Source organism: Tachypleus tridentatus, chromosome 2 (genome assembly GCF_004210375.1).
Source record: "Tachypleus tridentatus isolate NWPU-2018 chromosome 2, ASM421037v1, whole genome shotgun sequence".
Classification (NCBI taxonomy): Eukaryota; Metazoa; Arthropoda; class Merostomata; order Xiphosura; family Limulidae; genus Tachypleus; species Tachypleus tridentatus.
In genome coordinates, this window is record NC_134826.1 from 139,799,036 (window position 1) to 139,819,802 (window position 20,767).

The window sequence follows — 20,767 nt, forward strand, 5'->3', positions numbered from 1 at the left end:
CTTGCAGTGTTCGAAAACGTGTGAAGGTGACTTTTTATGTTCTTTGAATCTGATTTCCATTTTTCTACTTGTTTCTCCAATATAGAAGTCGTGGTAGTTATCACATTGTATTTTATAAATAATGTTGGTGTGGTGTTTGTCAGTGTAGTTTTTACATAGTATAGACCTCAGTTTTGTGCCGGGTTTTTGAATAAATTTGGTATTAACTGGAATGTCATATTTTGTTACTAATTTTTGCCAAATGTTGGTTATTTGTTTGCTGATGTCAGGAATATATGGTATACAGCAGCATATGGTTTCGTGGTTTTTTGATTCGTGAGCTGTATTTACTTTAGTTGGTTGATTTTGCTTTCTGTGTAGGTGTGTGCTTATAATGTTTTCTACGGTTTGTGGAGGAAACTTATTGATGTTGATGAAGTATTGTTTTATTTTGTCTAATTCATCGTTAATTTTATCTGGTGAGCATAGTTTTATGGCTGTGTTTATTTGGTTTCTTAGTATGTTGAGTTTTTGTTTTGTTTCATGTGCTAAGTCCCAAGGAATGTATAGTCCAGTATGGGTGATTTTTCGGTGGATTTCTGTTTTGAATTGTGTGTCAGTTCTTGTAATTTTGAGGTTAAGAAATGATATTTGATTGCTTTCTTCCTGTTCACATGTGAAGTTAATGTTGGGATGTATAGAGTTAATGTGATTGAAAAAAATAAGTATGTGTTCTGTAGATTTGAATCCCGCAACCGTGTCATCTACATATCTGTACCAGTATAGTGGTGGATGTAATGCTGTGTTAATTGCTTAAATCACCCATACTGGACTATACATTCCTTGGGACTCAGCACATGAAAAAAAACAAAACCTCAACATACTAAGAAACCAAATAAACACAGCCATAAAACTATGCTCACCAGATAAAATTAACGATGAATTAAACAAAATAAAACAATACTTCATCAACATCAATAAGTTTCCTCCACAAACCGTAGAAAACATTATACGCACACACCCAGACAGAAAGCAAAATCAACCAACTAAAGTAAATACAGCTCACGAATCAAAAAACCACGAAACCATATACTGCTGTATACCATATATTCCTGACATCAGCAAACAAATAACCAACATTTGGCAAAAATTAGTAACAAAATATGACATTCCAGTTAATACCAAATTTATTCAAAAACCAGGCACGAAACTGAGATCTATACTATGTAAAAAGTACACTGACAAACACCACACCAACATTATTTATTAAATACAATTTGATAACTGCCACGACTTCTATATTGGAGAAACAAGTAGAAAAATGGAAACCAGATTCAAAGAACATAAAAAGTCACCTTCACACGTTTTCGAACACTGCAAGTCAAATAAACACAACATAACCATAGAAAACACTCAAATACTAAATAAAGAAACAAACATAAACAAACGCAAAATTAAAGAAGCCTTACTTATACAACAACTTAAACCCAAAATAAACCAATATAAAGGAACGCCTTTATACCTATATTAATATAATAAAATAAATAAAATTATATTCAAACATCTAATACCGCCCTCTACATTTCGACACACAGTTACACAACCCCTTTCAAACATGTGGTCAGCTTCCGGTCAGTTACCTCTTTCTTTGTGAACCTGACGATGACCAAAGAAGGTCGAAACGTCGTTCGCTCTTCTATGTAAAATATTTTCTCAACCCAAACGAGCCGTTTTTGCATATAAATTTGTTCATGACTTTTCTATATTTCACGATTGTATGTGTTTCTGGGTTGGCTTGTCCATACTTCACGAGTGTGTGTGTTTCTGAGTTAGCTTGTCCATATTTCACGAGTGTGTGTGTGTTTCTGGGTTGGCTTGTCCATACTTCACGAGTGTGTGTGTGTTTCTGGGTTGGCTTGTCCATACTTCACGAGTGTGTGTGTGTTTCTGGGTTGGTTTGTCCATACTTCACGAGTGTGTGTGTTTCTGGGTTGGCTTGTCCATATTTCACGAGTGTGTGTGTTTCTGGGTTGGCTTGTCCATACTTCACGAGTGTGTGTGTTTCTGGGTTGGCTTGTCCATATTTCACGAGTGTGTGTGTTCTGGGTTGGCTTGTCCATATTTCTCGAGTGTGTGTGTTTCTGGGTTGGCTTGTCCATATTTCTCGAGTGTGTGTGTTTCTGGGTTGGCTTGTCCATACTTCACGAGTGTGTGTGTTTCTGGGTTGGCTTGTCCATACTTCACGAGTGTGTGTGTTTCTGGGTTGGCTTGTCCATACTTCACGAGTGTGTGTGTTTCTGGGTTGGCTTGTCCATATTTCTCGAGTGTGTGTGTTTCTGGGTTGGCTTGTCCATATTTCTCGAGTGTGTGTGTTTCTGGGTTGGCTTGTCCATATTTCTCGAGTGTGTGTGTTTCTGGGTTGGCTTGTCCATATTTCTCGAGTGTGTGTGTTTCTGGGTTGGCTTGTCCATACTTCACGAGTGTGTGTGTTTCTGGGTTGGCTTGTCCATATTTCTCTAGTGTGTGTGTTTCTGGGTTGGCTTGTCCATATTTCTCGAGTGTGTGTGTTTCTGGGTTGGCTTGTCCATACTTCACGAGTGTGTGTGTTTCTGGGTTGGCTTGTCGATATTTCATGAGTGTGTGTGTTTCTGGGTTGGCTTGTCCATATTTCATGAGTGTGTGTGTTTCTGGGTTGGCTTGTCCATATTTCTCGAGTGTGTGTGTTTCTGGGTTGGCTTGTCCATATTTCTCGAGTGTGTGTGTTTCTGGGTTGGCTTGTCCATACTTCTCGAGTGTGTGTGTTTCTGGGTTGGCTTGTCCATACTTCACGAGTGTGTGTGTTTCTGGGTTGGCTTGTCCATATTTCACGAGTGTGTGTGTTTCTGGGTTGGCTTGTCCATATTTCACGAGTGTGTGTGTTTCTGGGTTGGCTTGTCCATATTTCTCGAGTGTGTGTGTTTCTGGGTTGGCTTGTCCATACTTCTCGAGTGTGTGTGTTTCTGGGTTGGCTTGTCCATACTTCACGAGTGTGTGTGTTTCTGGGTTGGCTTGTCCATATTTCACGAGTGTGTGTGTTTCTGGGTTGACTTGTCCATATTTCACGAGTGTGTGTGTTTCTGGGTTGGCTTGTCCATACTTCACGAGTGTGTGTGTTTCTGGGTTGGCTTGTCCATATTTCTCGAGTGTGTGTGTTTCTGGGTTGGCTTGTCCATATTTCTCGAGTGTGTGTGTTTCTGGGTTGGCTTGTCCATACTTCACGAGTGTGTGTGTTTCTGGGTTGGCTTGTCGATATTTCATGAGTGTGTGTGTTTCTGGGTTGGCTTGTCCATATTTCATGAGTGTGTGTGTTTCTGGGTTGGCTTGTCCATATTTCTCGAGTGTGTGTGTTTCTGGGTTGGCTTGTCCATATTTCTCGAGTGTGTGTGTTTCTGGGTTGGCTTGTCCATACTTCTCGAGTGTGTGTGTTTCTGGGTTGGCTTGTCCATACTTCACGAGTGTGTGTGTTTCTGGGTTGGCTTGTCCATATTTCACGAGTGTGTGTGTTTCTGGGTTGACTTGTCCATATTTCACGAGTGTGTGTGTTTCTGGGTTGGCTTGTCTATACTTCACGAGTGTGTGTGTTTCTGGGTTGGCTTGTCCATATTTCACGAGTGTGTGTGTTTCTGGGTTGGCTTGTCCATATTTCTCGAGTGTGTGTGTTTCTGGGTTGGTTTGTCCATATTTCACGAGTGTGTGTGTTTCTGGGTTGGCTTGTCCATATTTCACGAGTGTGTGTGTTTCTGGGTTGGCTTGTCCATACTTCACGAGTGTGTGTGTTTCTGGGTTGGCTTGTCCATATTTCACGAGTGTGTGTGTTTCTGGGTTGGCTTGTCCATATTTCTCGAGTGTGTGTGTTTCTGGGTTGGCTTGTCCATATTTCTCGAGTGTGTGTGCTTCTGGGTTGGCTTGTCCATATTTCTCGAGTGTGTGTGTTTCTGGGTTGGCTTGTCCATATTTCTCGAGTGTGTGTGTTTCTGGGTTGGCTTGTCCATACTTCTCGAGTGTGTGTGTTTCTGGGTTGGCTTGTCCATACTTCACGAGTGTGTGTGTTTCTGGGTTGACTTGTCCATACTTCACGAGTGTGTGTGTTTCTGGGTTGACTTGTCCATACTTCACGAGTGTGTGTGTTTCTGGGTTGGCTTGTCCATACTTCACGAGTGTGTGTGTTTCTGGGTTGGCTTGTCCATATTTCTCGAGTGTGTGTGTTTCTGGGTTGGCTTGTCCATATTTCTCGAGTGTGTGTGTTTCTGGGTTGGCTTGTCCATACTTCACGAGTGTGTGTGTTTCTGGGTTGGTATTTGGGTTAACTTATTATTTGGCGCCCGTTCACGAAACGAAAAATTAGCCCTGGGCGGTCACGAGTGAAGACAGTAAAGTCTGTTATATTCAAAAACTGAACGCCAGTATGCTGTGAATCTGAAAAATGGGGCATTAAAGTTAAAAACGTCAACTTTGAAATTTGCTTTCTTTCAGAATGAAGTCTTTGATACATCATTCCAAAGTTTCTCCATTTTAGTGAACGAAACCAAACTTTCATAAATTCGTTAAATTATCAGATTTATCTAAAAAGACTACTGGTTTCTTTATTTTGACTAAATGCCACACGAGGGCTATCCGTTATTGCCGTCAGTAATTTAGCAGTGAAAGAAAAGAGGAAAGGTACCTAGTGATTACCATCCACTCTTTTACAAAGATACTGTTGGATTGATTGTAACAATATACCGCCCAGTCACGTGTCATAAAGGAAAGCATGTTTGGTGAAGTAAAAGTTGGATCAACAATTTCGAACAAAACATCAATTGAACATAAATTTTACTGGAAAAGTTCAAAGTGTACTTACTGTACTAACCTTAGAATCGTTGATACTAGTGTTGATTAGACCAATTTACTAAACAAGTGGAACCAATAGAACGAAGACAAATTATTCAGTGTGAACATGTCCAAAATTTGAGGCTGAATTGACAAACTAACAGCATTCAATTCTAGTTTTATCATAATGACCACATTGTTAACCTATATAATTATAAATAATCAGTGTAAATAAGTCTTAACTAAAATGAGAACTTGATGAAAATATTGCTTATTCTTGTAAACTCTACCTCATTATCAATGGCCCTTAACTGATTGTCACCCAACGTGAGGTAACATTCCAAAGATACCTGAGAGATCTTAGAAATAAAAATGTCGTAAACGATTTAGTAATGATGATGCGACACCAGGTAAACCATCACAGTGTATTAAGTTGTTGTTAGTAATGATGATACGACACCAGGTGAACCTTCACAGTATATTAAGTTGTTGTTAGTAATGATGATACGACACCGGGTGAACCATCACAGTATATTAAGTTGTTGTTAGTAATGATGATACGACACCAGGTGAACCATCACAGTATATTAAGTTGTTGTTAGTAATGATTATACGACACCAGGTGAACCATCATAGTATATTAAATTGTTGTTAGTAATGATTATACGACACCAGGTAAACCATCACAGTGTATTAAGTTGTTGTTAGTAATGATGATACGACACCAGGTGAACCATCACAGTATATTAAGTTGTTGTTAGTAATGATGATACGACACCAGGTGAACCATCACAGTATATTAAATTGCTGTTAGTAATGATGATATGGCACCAGGTGAACCACCACAGTGTATTAAGTTGTTGTTAGTAATGATGATACGACACCAGGTGAACCACCACAGTGTGTTAAGTTGTTGTTAGTAATGATGATACGACACCAGGTGAACCATCACAATATATTAAGTTGTTAGTAATGATGATACGACACCAGGTGAACCATCACAATATATTAAGTTGTTGGTAATGATGATGCGACACCAGGTAAACCATCATAGTGTATTAAGTTGTTGTTAGTAATGATGATACGACACCAGGTGAACCATCACAGTATATTAAGTTGTTCTTAGTAATGATGATGCGACACCAGGTGAACCATCACAGTGTATTAAGTTGTTGTTAGTAATGATGATACGACACCAGGTAAACCATCACAGTGTATTAAGTTATTGTTAGTAATGATGATACGACACCAGGTGAACCATCACAGTATATTAAGTTGTTGTTAATAATAATGATACGACACCGGGTAAACCATCATAGTATATTAAATTCCTATTGTGGATTATATATAGACATAATTATACAAAATTCACTGAAATCACGAACGTAAAGCAAAGGTAATTAATAGTACAACAACATAGTACAGACTGTGTTAACGATTGAAGCATAAAATAATGTTGAAGATATATATCTTTTGTAAATCGAACATAAATAATTTCTAATTTTATTATTATACAAAGAACACAGCGTGTATATTTGTATCTTTATAACAAAAATAATAAATACATTGTATCACTACGTGTTACATTGTAACATAGACAAAAATCTGTAAGATTCCCATTTTGGTATTCTAAATTCAGGTAATTACAAAACAAAAAAAAAATTACAATACGTACAACAAACCTTTGTTTATTATAGAACAGAATTTTAAGTATTGTCCTTGTAACAAGAACACGACTTTCACTGGGAGTAAACCAGGGATGGATCCAGAGAGGGGATGGGGGATGCAACCCCTCACTGACCATACCAAAATTGTGTACGATTACTTGTAACTTGATATTTTGGAATAAAATCAATAAATGAAAATTCATAGTCATATATATTTCTTTTATTTGTTTCTAAATGAATTTCATGAAATTTACGTTGCACTAAAAAGGAAAACTTTACTTCTGGTCAGGTTTAAGTCACTGTTACTTAGTCGATCATACTCCCCCTACCAAAAAAATCCTTCATCCAACCCTGTACAAAAACTGAAGGTTTGATTACATCTTATTGATGTAATTTATAAATATAATTTTAAGACATGGAGCTTAAAATACTTATTTTTTCAGTAAACAGATAAAAAAGTACTGTTTACATTACCACAAACCGAACGATTTTCCCCTGCAGTACTTTCTGTAAAATGATTTTTTCTCTCAGAAAATGTTTACTTTTTCTAAATTTTTCAATACGACGCTATCTAAAACAATCCAGTGTTCGCTAACACTAATTACTAAGCCTCTCGCAGGTTTTAGAGTAACGTAATTGTTTCTCATTTCAAAAATGTAATTCAGATTTATAGAATGACCTTATGTGAACATACAATTAAAATATTTATACAAAACTTTAAACCTACAAATCGTACTTGTCGAAGTATACGTGGAATGCAATGTGAGAAACCTTTTCATCCAAAATGTTGTTCTTTCTTCGCACCGTTTGGTTTTTATTTTAATATCTGGTCTCCTTAGTTACTGTATAGAAATATTTACTAATACTGTGGTCCCGTTTTATTGTTGTCTTTCACAGTTTGTATTGGTTGGAGCTGTAACAATACTGGTGATTCAGTTTTGTAAAGAAATGGCGTAAGCAAAATAGAATGAAAATAACAGAAATATAAAACTGATAAGTGTGGGATAACAGTGGGAAAAGTTAGAAGACGTTAAAAGTAGAGTTATAAAAATGAAAATATCCTTTAAACTTAGTTAAGAAGTTGTACATAGAGTGTAAATAAAGGGTCGTTCTTCACGATCACGTGTATAACAGTTTGTTGGTGAAGATCTCAGAGTAACAAGTTTGATATGTGAAAATTCATACTGGTCATCTGATGATTTATATGTATATTTGTATTACATGTAATATAAAAATAGAGAGAACCATAAAATGTTTCATGATTAGGTTAAAGTACACAAATAGATGCTGCTGAGAAAAAAAAAAAAAACGTTTAAAGTTAAAAGGATAATTAATTTACTCGCAGTGATAAAAACACTATACGATAGTGTGACACTCTAGAGAAAATGTGTTAAATGGGTTTTGTTTTTCTGTTTAATGTTCCACATTTGTATGAGAAGCGTTCTCTTACGAACCATTCAACAATAACACACCGTTACGTCACATGTTGATATGTATATGATAGTGTTATTAACTCATAACAAGTTAGTGTAGAATATCCTGTTTGTTGTTAACATTATTCATACCTGTTCTACTGTTATTTACAAAGTTAATGTTGTACTTTGACTTCATCCATAGCTTTTCACACTCAACATGAGAAGTGAAGCCGTTATAAACAGGAGACAGATGAACTGACGAGCAGACACCACGGTTCAGTGTACGATGACCCGGTATGGCCAAACGTGTTAAGGCGTGCGACTAGTAATCTGAGGGTCGCGGGTTCGCATCCCCTAAGCACCAAACATGCTCGCCCTTTCAGCCGTGGGGCGTTATAATGTTACAGTCAATCCCACTATTCGTTGGTAAAAGAGTAGCCCAAGAGTTGGCGGTGGGTGGTGATGACCAGCTGCCTTCCCTCTACTCTTACACTGCTAAATTAGGGACGGCTAGCACAGATAGCCCTCGAGTAACTTTGTGTGAGATTCAAAACAAACAAACACAGTATACATAAAGTAATCACATTCAGATGTTGACTACAGCTACTTTGAGAGTCGGTCTTCATTGGTGGTTGTTCAGTCTATCAAGTGATAAAGATTTGTTAACAAACACATCCATAGGCTTTGAGATTAGAGGTTAAAAATTAATTAAAAAGATTAACTGTTTACTGTAGAATCTGATCACATGTAAATAAACATGAAAGTCTGGATGGATTTCATATTTCTTTGTGACTTACATTGAATAAATGTTACAAAATTATAAATTTTGAGTAAAACTGTTCGTACAAATTTATAATTATTTTTACTTAAAGTTTAAAATTTGATAGGTGGGTGTGCACTCAACATCTGATAGATGTTCATAAGTCGTGGTAGGATAAAAAAAAACTGAAGTAAAACGATAGGCTAAAAACACGAAGAGCACAGAGCAATATGGTGATAGGTAGTTGCTTTGTCATAACTCACAAAGTATGTTTTAGTTCCAGTTGAGTTTCAACCCCATATCATGTACATGGTATTGTTCTGACTAAAAAGACATCTAAATCCATATTTGTTCATGGCTCTTCCGTATTTTCACGAGTGAAGACAGCAATTGCTGTCGCATTGATAAAACACAATGCCATCTAGTAGTAAGAGTTAATAGAATATGGTATTGGTCATGAAAATACAAAAAAAAAAGTTGAGTAACTAATGGTTTTCGTTTATACACCAACATAGTGAAGAAACAGGACACGAACAATAAAATATAAATATTCTTTGTAGGGATGATACTGATCTGGAATCAATACTTAAAGAAACCATTCACATTAAACAAATTTAACCAACACCGAATATCATGTAACCTTCATTAAAATTATACCATTTAAAATATGTACAGCATTTTTTTATTGTTAGTAATTTACTTTCTATGTATTTTTGTATTGATTAAAATATCGTTGTTTCAGCAATGTATTTTAGTTATTCAGTTAGAAATATATTTTTTATTTTGCTTTAAAGTAATGAAGACGGAATCTGTAGAATTCCGAAAACTTTATCTCTGTTCCTGCTGTCACATGAAACTGTTTCTTCATCCCCAATATAGTTATCCTATAAATCGTCAAAAATCGTTTTCCGTCGAGCACACCGATCGCTAATACCCAGATATGATCATAAGTAAATGAACTGTTGCCTGTAAGTTGTGCCTCTGAAAATGGTACTTAAAAAGTAAACCTTGACATTTGCTTTTTTCAGAATTCAAGCTTCTTCACGTTATTCCAAAGTCTCTCCAATTTAAAGAACCAAACCAAAATTTTCGTTAGCTTATCAAATTTCTCTAAAGAGACTGTTGGCTTGTTTTAAATTTGGCTCCAAGCTACCCAAGGATTATCTTCGCTAGTCGTCCGTAATTTAGCAGTGAAAGAAGAGAGGCATCTAGAGATCACTACACACCAACACACAAACTTACTGAAACAGTTCAATGTGTACTCTACTTACCTTACGATCGTTGTTAACAGCGTTGATTACACCGGTATACTAAACAAGTGGTACCAGTGGACCGAAGACAAATTCCTCGACGTGAACATGTTCAAAATTTGAGGCTGGATTGATTGACTAATAACGTTTGTTCCTAGTTTCATCCTGGCGACCTGATTGTTAACCTAAGTAATTGTAACATAAATAATTAGTGTAAATCAGTTCTAGCTAAAGGTCTTTATTTCTCTTTTCCACCACTTAAATTCAGTGTTTATAGTTTTAAGAAATGAAGTTTAAGAGAAAACTTCTTTCAATAAACGGTACCATAGTTAATACATAAAAAATTACTGTTTGTATCAGCACAATCCGAATACTTTTCCCCTGCAGTACTTGATGTAAAAAAATCTTTATTTTTTTAGAAACCTTCACTTTTCTAAAATTTTCAGAATTACGCTATCTAAAACAGCTCTGTGTTCGCTAACACTAATTACTAAGCCTCTTGCAGAGTTAAGAGTAACGTAAATGATATTTGCAAAATGTGCGACTTTTGTTTCTTATTTGAAGAATTTAATTCAGATTTATCGAATGAGCTTATTTGAATTTACAATTAAAATATTTATACAAAACTTTATACCTTCAAATTGTGCTGGTCGAAATGTCCGTGGAATGTAAGGAGAGAAACTTTCGAGTATAAAATTTTGTGTTTTCTTTCCACATTTCGGTTTCTACGTTAATAACTTGTCGCCTTAATTACTATACATAAATATTCAACAATATAATTCTATTTAATCTTGCTTTCCACAGTTTTTATTGGTTGGAGGTGTAACAATACTAGTGAATCAATTGTTGTAATAAAATGACGAAAGCGAGAGAGAAGGAAAATGGCAGAAATATTAAACTTATAAGTGAGGGTTAACAGTGGGAAAAGTCAGATGTTAAAAGTAAAGTTATAAAAAAAATTATCTTTTAAATTTAGTTAATAAATTGTACATAGAGTTTAAATAAAGGGTCGTTCTTCACGATCACTTGTATAATCGTTTGTTGGTGTAGATCTCAGTAAGAAATTTGAGACGTGAGAAGTCATATTTCTCGTCTGTTGATTTATATATTATATACATTTCTATCTATATATATTATATGTTTGTACTGTAAGAAATTTCAGAATAGAGTGAACCACAAAATGTTTTATGATTAGATTAAAATATATATGTAAAAACGGCTGGTTTGGGTTGAGATTTTTTTTTTTTTTTTCAGGATCTCAAAGAAAGGAAAAGGTAACTGAACGGAAGCTGACCACATGTTTGAAAGGGTTTGTGTAATTGAGTGTCGGAATGTAGAGGGCGCGTTTAGATGTTTGAATATGTAATTTTATATTATCTATTTTATTATTTTTAATAGTGGTGTAAAGGTGTTCATTTGTATTGGTTTATTTTGGGCTTGAGTTGTTGTATAAGTAAGGCTTCTTAAATTTTGCATTTGTTTATGTTTGTTCCTTTATTTAGTATTTAAGTGTTTTCTGTGATTATGTTGTGTTTATTTGAATTGTAGTGTTCGAAAACGTGTGAAGGTTTTTTGAATCTGGTTTCCATTTTGCGAAACGTTGTTCGATCCTCTACGTAAAAAATTTCTCAACCCAAACGAGCCGTTTTTACAAATATATTTATCTCTACAAGTGGGTTTTCTCGACATCATCGATTATGATTAGATTATTTTAGCAGTATCTATTTGTATACTTTAAAGCTTAAAGAACACAATTTACTATCCTTAATAAAAACAAATTGTAAGATTGTGTGGTACTCTAGAGCAGGGATGGACAACTTATTTTTCATAGTGGCCACAACAACTGTGGCTAATGAAAACAACGTTTGCCACACTATTAAAAAATAAAGATGTTAGTTTAATCAAAATAACTGTATTTCAACTAACCATCAATGTGAAAATAGATGGAGTTTCATCAACAAGTTTCATGAAATTTGACTCAATATCTATGCTCCATGAGCATTTTGTCTCTGGCTCTAAATTTGTCATTAAGCCGAGATCTGTATCTAGACTTGAGAAAATAGAGATCATCTTTAGCATCAGAGAACTCATAGCCCTAACTATCTTCTAGAAAACTATTCAAATTTGCAAAATGTGTCTTATCATTTTTTTGTAATTGTTCCGCAAGGATGTTTAACTTCAATTGAAGTTCATGAATAGACTGTGATTGCTCGCTTATTATTTTAACTCTTCCCTGAAGCTTCGTATTCAGATCATTCAAATGAGCCATCATGTCGCACAGAATGTACAAATCACACTGCCATGACAAATTTTCAATCTTACCTTTTTTCAACAAGATACTCTTTTGTTTGAAGAAATGAGGAAGTGAATAGTTCAACTTTTCCTCTACTTAACCATCTTACATTTGCAAATTTAATCAGATGATAAAAAGGCCCGGCATGGTCAAGCGTGTTAAGGCGTGCGACTCGTAATCTGAGGGTCGCGGTTCGCATTCCCGTCGCGCCAAACATGCTCGCCCTTTCAGCCGTGGGAGCATTAATAATGTGACGTTCAATCCCACTCTTCGTTAGTAAAAGAGGAGCCTAAGAGTTGGCGGTGGGTGGTGATGACTAGCTGCCTTCCGTCTAGTCTTACACTGCTAAATTAGGGACGGCTAGCATAGATAGCCCTCGAGTAGCTTTGTGCGAAATTCAAAAACAAACAAACAAGATGATAAAAAATTACAGTTACTGCTTTTCTTCAGAGACTCAACAAACTGTTGATGGATGAAAGAGCTTCCACTTCTAATATAATTCATGGTTTTATAACAATGTCCTTCACATTTCTCAATTAATCACTTTTAGACATATGAGCACATAAATTTTTGATGCAAAATGCAATGGAAAGATGGCAGCGTGGACTTCACATTATTTTCAATTAAACTCTGTTTAAAAAGATAAATAAATCCTAATTTATCTCCAGTCGTGGCAGGAGCACCGTCTGTTGTGACAGAAACCAGTTTTTTTTAATCCAGATTGAATTTTTTTGACATTTCAAGAAATTTTTAAAGATGTTTTTCCACATGTCAGATCACGTAATCCACAAAGGCCAAGTATTTCTTCCCTCACTTGAAGATCTGAAGTTACATATCGAAACCAAATATCAACTGTGCAGTGTCGCTAACATCTGTGAACTCATCTAGAGCTAAAGAAAAATACGAAAAATGTGAACGCTATGAAATTAGCCTAAATACTACCTGGTCAAAATTTTAAGACCATACTGAAACGAAGTATTAATCAGTAAACAGGTAACGAAATTTAGTCATTTGTGTTCAAGAATTAGCGTTGTCAACATCTCCCACTGACATCTCCTGTGCTAAATTGGGTAAAAACATGTTAAAGGCTAAAAAGTTGACTGAGATTGAACTGGCAGAATTGTCAAGCGGCAAAAGCAAGATCTCTTTCAATGTACCATCACTGGTGAGATTGTGCGCAGCAAAACTGCTGTTGTAAAATTCTTAAAGGCCCTGAGGGATAGAGAACAAGAATTTCAAGTGATCGGCCCAAGAAATTTTCGCCGGCGTTGAGCAGGAGGTTTCGATGAGTTATCCAGCAAGAAACCAGCCGATCATCGAACCAGATAATCTTACGGATGTAGAATGCAGCTCAAAATCGATAAGACGGCATTTACGAGAGAAAGGATTTAAAAAATCGTGAATGTCTTCAAAGGCCATGCCTTCTTCCATACCATGAAACAGCTTGGTTAAACTTTGCTGAAAAGCACCAAACATCGGACATAGAAAAGTGGACGAAGGTTTTGTTCTCTGATGAAAAAAAAATTAACCTGGATAGTCCAGATGGCTTCCAACGTTACTGGCACAATAAGGATATCTCACCAGAGACATTTTCTACACGACACAGGGGGAGGAGGTTCCATCATGATCTGGGGTGCTTTCTTCTTCCATGGAACAATGGAGCTTCAGGTTATACAGGGGCGTCAAACAGCAGCTGGCTACACTGGCATGTCGGAGAGAGTATCTTTATTGACTGAAGGCCCTCATTTATGTGGAAATGACTGGATCTTTCAGCCGGACAATGCTGCTATTCGCAATGCCTGCAGGACAAAGGACTTTTACATGGCTAATAACGTGATTCTTTGGGTCATCCAGCGTGTTTGCCCGAGCTGAACCCCATTAAAATGTTTGGGGTGGATGATAAGGAAGTCTATAGTAATGGACGTCATTTCCAAACAGTGCAAGATCTTCATGAAGCCATCTTCACCAATTGGAATAAAATTCCAGCCAGCCTTCTGCAAAAGTTTATATCGACCATGCCAAAGCGAATGTTTGAAGTTATTCGCAATGATGGCCGTGCATCTCACTAATAAGACCTCTTGTTGGGCATTTACTACCTTGTTTAGGACTTCTTTTTAGTATGGTTTTGACCAACTGGTATTTAGGCTAATTTTATAGTGTTCACGTTTTTACCATTAAATGCCATAAAAGTTTTTTATTTTTATTTTCCCTTTTCTCATTTTCATCTTTAGAAGCTCTACTCAAATACGTGGTTGAGTCTAACAACGCAAAATGCATATTTTTTCTTTATGTTCATAGGCCTTGAGATTTTGGCCAGCAGTGTACATGTAATTTAAAAACATTCATTACAGAGGTTTACATATGTTGTCATGGCTCTACAGTTCATTGTCAGTTTTGTTTCATGTTCTGATTGCTGGAAAAAGTATTCATATGAAAGATGAAAATGAACAAAAGTACAACACACATCACAGTGTTAAGTCACAATGAAAGCTTCCTAATTACTTAAACTAACAATTTCCATTGTACATATTAAACACAAATTATCAGCTCATAATAACCCCTAATCTTGAGTATGTCTTGTATTACAAGTAATGAAGACATAAACAATTAAACTAGCCTGAATAAATTATTGTGTAATTGGTAAAATTTTCTAATCCAGTCTCTATTACTGACTCACAGAAATTGAAATGAGTATCATGATATTTAAGTCACTCAGTAAACGTGGTTTCTGAAGATGTAATTTCAACATCTTAATTTGAGATTTCCTTTTTAACTACTGTTTCAGTAAATAATATTTAAATCAACATAAGTCATTGACAAACCTCATCACCCAGTTTAACTTATTATAACTGCCAATTTCCAGCTAAGTTAAACATCCAAAGTATAATAACACAATTACAACAATTTTTAATTCACAAATCAGTGAGTCACATGCAATCACAGCTGATATAAAATATTACAAAACTGGCCTTTAATTAGTGCAACTGTTTTTCATTTGTTCCAGAGAACTAGTATTTTGTAAAATATAATCACATTTCAGTTGTAATACATTACACGTCTATATATTATTATTATTTACAAATGTATCTTAAAATTTCAGCTACTTCTCTTAGAATACTGAACAGTAAAGAAATGCAGAAAACAATACACTTTGTGAATCTAGATAGTGCATGTAAAAATACCTATAATTATTAATGTAAAGAATAGTAATACTACTAGGACCAGACATATGGTCCTGAAATGTAGTTGGTCTAAAAAAAATCAGTATGTATGCAAATGAAAGTAACTGATGAAAAACAAGTAATGCATCCGGATTAGATTTATACAAACGGGATTGTGAAAGAGGGAAAAAGACCTGGAATGGAATATACATGAGGTATTAAGCCCACATAATGAGAGGATGGTCGAATACTGTCCTCATAACCTTAGAAGTAGATGAAAGTAAACAAACAAGCTGACCTCCTCCTAAATTTCTTATTGAAATCGAAGGAATGAAAGAGAGTCAAATATATATGAATGAGCTTGTAGGTTACATAATGGTGTTCACTAATATGTGAAAAGTGGCTGTCACGTCATCAACACGTGACTTTCCTTTCCTCGCCACTGTTGAAATTTCACTTATATGAAGAGATTCTTTTCTCACAAAGGATAGAGAAATCGTAATATGGACATCTAAGTTACTAAATGATAAAAATGTAATTTGAAACACAAAACAAATATTTGTTATTAAAAACTAGTAAATTTACAAAACAATTTTTTTTAAGTTTTACGAGCGCAAAACTATAGAGAGAACTAGAAAATAGGAAGTTGGTGTTTCTAAGATTGTTGGAAGACATATGTTGAATTATGAGAAATCTCATGAGTTAAGATGACAATTGTCTAAAGAGCAAATCTCTAAGGCAAATGAACAGAGAAGATATCTAAACTGTGTTAAAAGGTTTATCCTGTTTCAGAAGGAGCTGTAGCAGCCAAAGAACATATCGAGAAACTCCATTCATACCATCTCCTGCAGGATGGTTCTTTGGAGATCTGGTATGGAAAGGAGGTGGACCAGTTTAGATGTATTGTGTTGGCTAAGATGCCTCCCACCCAATCATGGGAAAGAGGGTGGACCACTTTAGATGTAATGTCTTAGCTTGGATGTTTCCCACCCTACCATGTGAAAAAGGTGACCTATTTAGATGTATTGTGTTCGCTAGAATGCTCCCCACCCTATCATAGGAAAGAAGGTGGACCCGTTTAGATGTATTGCGTTGGGAAAGATGCTCCCCACCCTATTCTGGGAAAGAAGATGGACTCATTTAGAGGTATTGTATTGCCAAGAATGCTCCACACTGTATCCTGAGAAGGAAGGCGGACTATTTATGTGCATTGTGTTTGATAAGATGCTCCCACACTACATAGGTAAGAATGTGGACCCGTTTAGATGTATTGCGTTGGAAAGGATACTCCCCACCCTATTCTGGGAAAGAAGGTGGACCCATTTAGAGTTATTGTATTGGTAAGAATGTCCAACACCTAATCATGGGAAAGAAAGTGGACTAATTTATATGTATTGTGTTTACTAAAATGCTCCCCACTCTACCATGGGTCAGAAAGTGGACTACTTTATATGTACTGTATTTGCTAACATGTCCCTCCCCCCAACATGGAAAAGAAGGTTTACCAGCCAGAATATCTACAGTTAAAAATGTAATTTTACACCCAACGTAGTGACCCGTAATTTCGAGATGGGAACAGATTAGGTTTAACCCCATATCATATACAAGAGAATTCTTCTGACTAAAGACATACAAATTTATCTTTGTTCAGAGCTTGTCCATATTTTCACCCAAGAAAACTTCATGGCCTGATGTACTGAGAAAGCCGAACGCCATCTAGTAGTAAGAACTAATAAAATACGGGATTGTTCATGAAAACACAGAGAAATGTTCGGTGACACATGAGTTTTCGTTTATACGCTAACATCGTGAAGAAACAGGACATGAACTATAAAATATAAATATTCTTTGTAGGGATGACACTGATCTGGAATTTATACTTAAAGAAACCATCTGCATCAAACAACTTTAACCAACACCAAATATCATGTAGTCTTCATTAAAATCGTTCCATTTAAAATATGTACAGCATTTTGTTATTTTTAGAAATTTACTTTCTATATATTTTAGTTTTGATTAAATGATTGTTATTTCAGCAATGTATTTTAGTTATTTAGGTAGAAATAATGTATTATTTTTGTTTTGCTTTAAATAGTGAATGTGGAATATGTAGGATATTTTACGCTACGTATTAACAACTGCAGCATTATATAATATTCAAGATATATATTGTAGGTAAATCCAATCTAAACAATTAAGTTATATTTTCTAATCTCACTATTTCATAAACGACATGACGTGAATATCTGTGTCTATTTGACTGAAATAATAAATACAGTGTGTCACTATTTATCAAATGTCTCTATTAAGAAAAAACTATAAAAAATTCTCACTTTAGCATTCTAAATTCGGATAATTTTAAAAGTAACTATGATACAAACAACAAGCGTTTGTTTTTCCATAGAAATGAATATTAAATACTCTTCGTATAACAAGAGCCCTACCTTCACTAGGACTAAACCTGAAGATTTGATTATATCTTTTTTATTGATATTATTTATGGATACAGTTTTAAGAAATGGAGTTTAAAATTATTTTTTCAATAAACGGTACCACATTTAACAGATAATAAAATATAGTGTATATTAGAACAGTCCGAAAACCTTTCCCATGCAGTACGTGTCGTAAAAAGATTCTCTCTTTATTTATAGAAAATGTTCAATTTTTCTAAACTTTTCAACACGACGTTATTGAAAACAGACAAGTATTTGCTAACATTAATTACTAGGCTTCTCACTGGTTGTGGAGTAAAGTTAATGTTACTTACTAATTGTCTAACTTTTGTTTCTTATTTCAAGAATTTAATTCAGATGTATAAAATGTTTCCATGGGAATATACAATTAAAATATTTATAGAAAACGTTATACCTACAAATTGTGCTGGACGAAGTACCCATGAACAGCAGTGTGAAACTTCTTCCATAAGATTTTGTTTTTCTTCGCACAGTTCGGTTCTCATTTTAATATCTTGTCTCCTTAGTTACTATACGTGGCCGCTCTTTCAGTCGTTGAGGTGTCATTATGTGACCTTCAATAACACTATTCGTTAGTAAAGGAGTAGCCCAAGATTTGGCGATGGTTGGTGATGACCAGTTCAGATGTTACACTGAGTTAGTTTGTCGGTATATAATTTGACTTAAGTTTAAGTAATGATAATTTTCCACTGTTGTTCTTTAGTAAGTTCAGGAGGCTTAAGAATTAGAGCCATATAGTTGTGGTTATACATACATTGACATACCAGAGAAATGATTAATAAATATTCTGTCAGACAGTTTTCGAACTGTCCCCCCCCCCCTCCGCTGGTACAGCGGTAAGTCTAGGATTTACAACGCTAAATTCAGGGATTCGATTTCCCTCAGCAGATAGCCCGATGTGGCTTTGCTATAAGAAAACACACACACAAACTTACAAACTGTGTAAGATACAGAAATAATAGTAACTGGACGGACCGTAAGGTTTAATATCCAGCACTGTCAAGGACTTGGAAGCGATGTGAAAATAACAGATTTATCGCCAGTAAGAACCACACCCACATTTTCTGTTTTCCCATTCATATAAAATCAGACTTGAAATACTTACTTGGAGGATTACAAGACGTAAGTTACCATGTACTCCCTCTCTTGGTGAAAATAAGTGATTCCGAATAAACAGAAAAAAAGCGCAGTAGCTTTGATGACTTTCCTATAAAAACAGTTATTTATTCTCTTCTGACATTTATTTTCCTTTGGAAAGCTGTTTACATTTCTTTCCAATAAAATCCCTAATACGTTTCGTGGACTTTGTTTCTAGTGATTCTACGACTAATTTTATTTTATAGATTTTGAAAACCCGGTAAATCCTTTAAGCTCTATCTATTTATTTTAATATTCAATCTTGTATAACAGTCACAGCCTGATATAAATTTTATTGTAATGAGTTAATGTGTTTTTTAAGAACACACAGTTCTATAAATCACTCAACATCTGGGAATTCTGATGTTTTGAAGTACATTAAAAGGTTAAGCTATTGGTTAAAAGAAAACAAAACAAACCTGAAACTGTTTACAGTTTTATTATCAATGTTCAGGTGTGAAATATGTTGAAGTGGTAATTGAAGTAATCAATAAAAATCTAAACAATGCCAAACAGGACAAACACCAGAACATTTTTGAATTTCTATTTTACTACTTTTAGAAAGATAGAATTACTTATAAAGTAAAAAATACAACAAATACTTCACTAAATATACTGATATTTTCCCATAGTTTTCTAGATACTCATATGTTTATTTTTCTTCAAATTTTAAAATAGTTTTTACCATCGCTGAGTTTGTTATTAAATAAGACAACCACTAATATCTACCTGACATGCGCAGTTTCTGAGGAATTGTCCATACGTAGCTGCGTCATCAACATTCGTACAACGTTGACTGAGAAGACAGTGTTACCCTAAAAAAACAATACCAATAACATTTCTATTTAAATTATCGTCCATCTACAACTATGTACATACGTATATATGTGTATATATAAATGCATTTATCGTGATAATTGAGTGAGAAAGTGTATGAGAACCTACGTAAATTATTTATATATACATCAACTTGTAAATATTTGAGTCGAGGAACCTAATGGTGATCCATCTTTGTATATGATGAGATATACACTAACAAATGGTACAAAAGTCCGGTTTACTTCTCCACGCCACACCAAACATGATCGACCATTCAGCCATGTGGACATTATAATATTACAGTCAATCCCACTATTCGTTGATAAAATAGTAGACCAAGACTTGGCGGTTGGTAGCGATGACTACTTGACTTCCATCTGGTCTTTCTGCTACATTATGGCCGACTAGCGCAAATAGCCCTCGTGTAGCAGTGACTAAAGACAAATTGTAAGATTGTGTGATACTCTAGAGTAAGGGTGTTACATGAATTTTGATTTTCTATGTTTGTATAGTAAGTGTTCTGCTAAGAACAATTTAACAATAACAAACCGTTATGTTACATTCTGATACATAGTGTTATTAATTCATAACAAGTTAGTGTAGAATATCTTGTTTGTTGTTAACATTATTCATACCTGTTCTACTGTTATTTACAAAGTTAATGTTGTACTTTGACTTCATCCATAGGTTTTCACACTCAACATGAGAAGTGAAGCCGTTATAAACAGGAGACAGATGAACTGATGGACAGACACCACGGTTCACAGTATGTATAAAACAAGTAGTATATAATGCTCTCTGTCCAATCGAATATTGTCTACAGCTGCTTTCAAAGTCGGTCTTCACTGATAGGTGTTGATATCGCATTCTGTAACATTATAAAAGGATGAGATAAAAGTCTGTCAAAAAGTAAACCTCTAAGAAAATTGTACAAAAACGAGGCTTGAATATTTACTATGTCAAG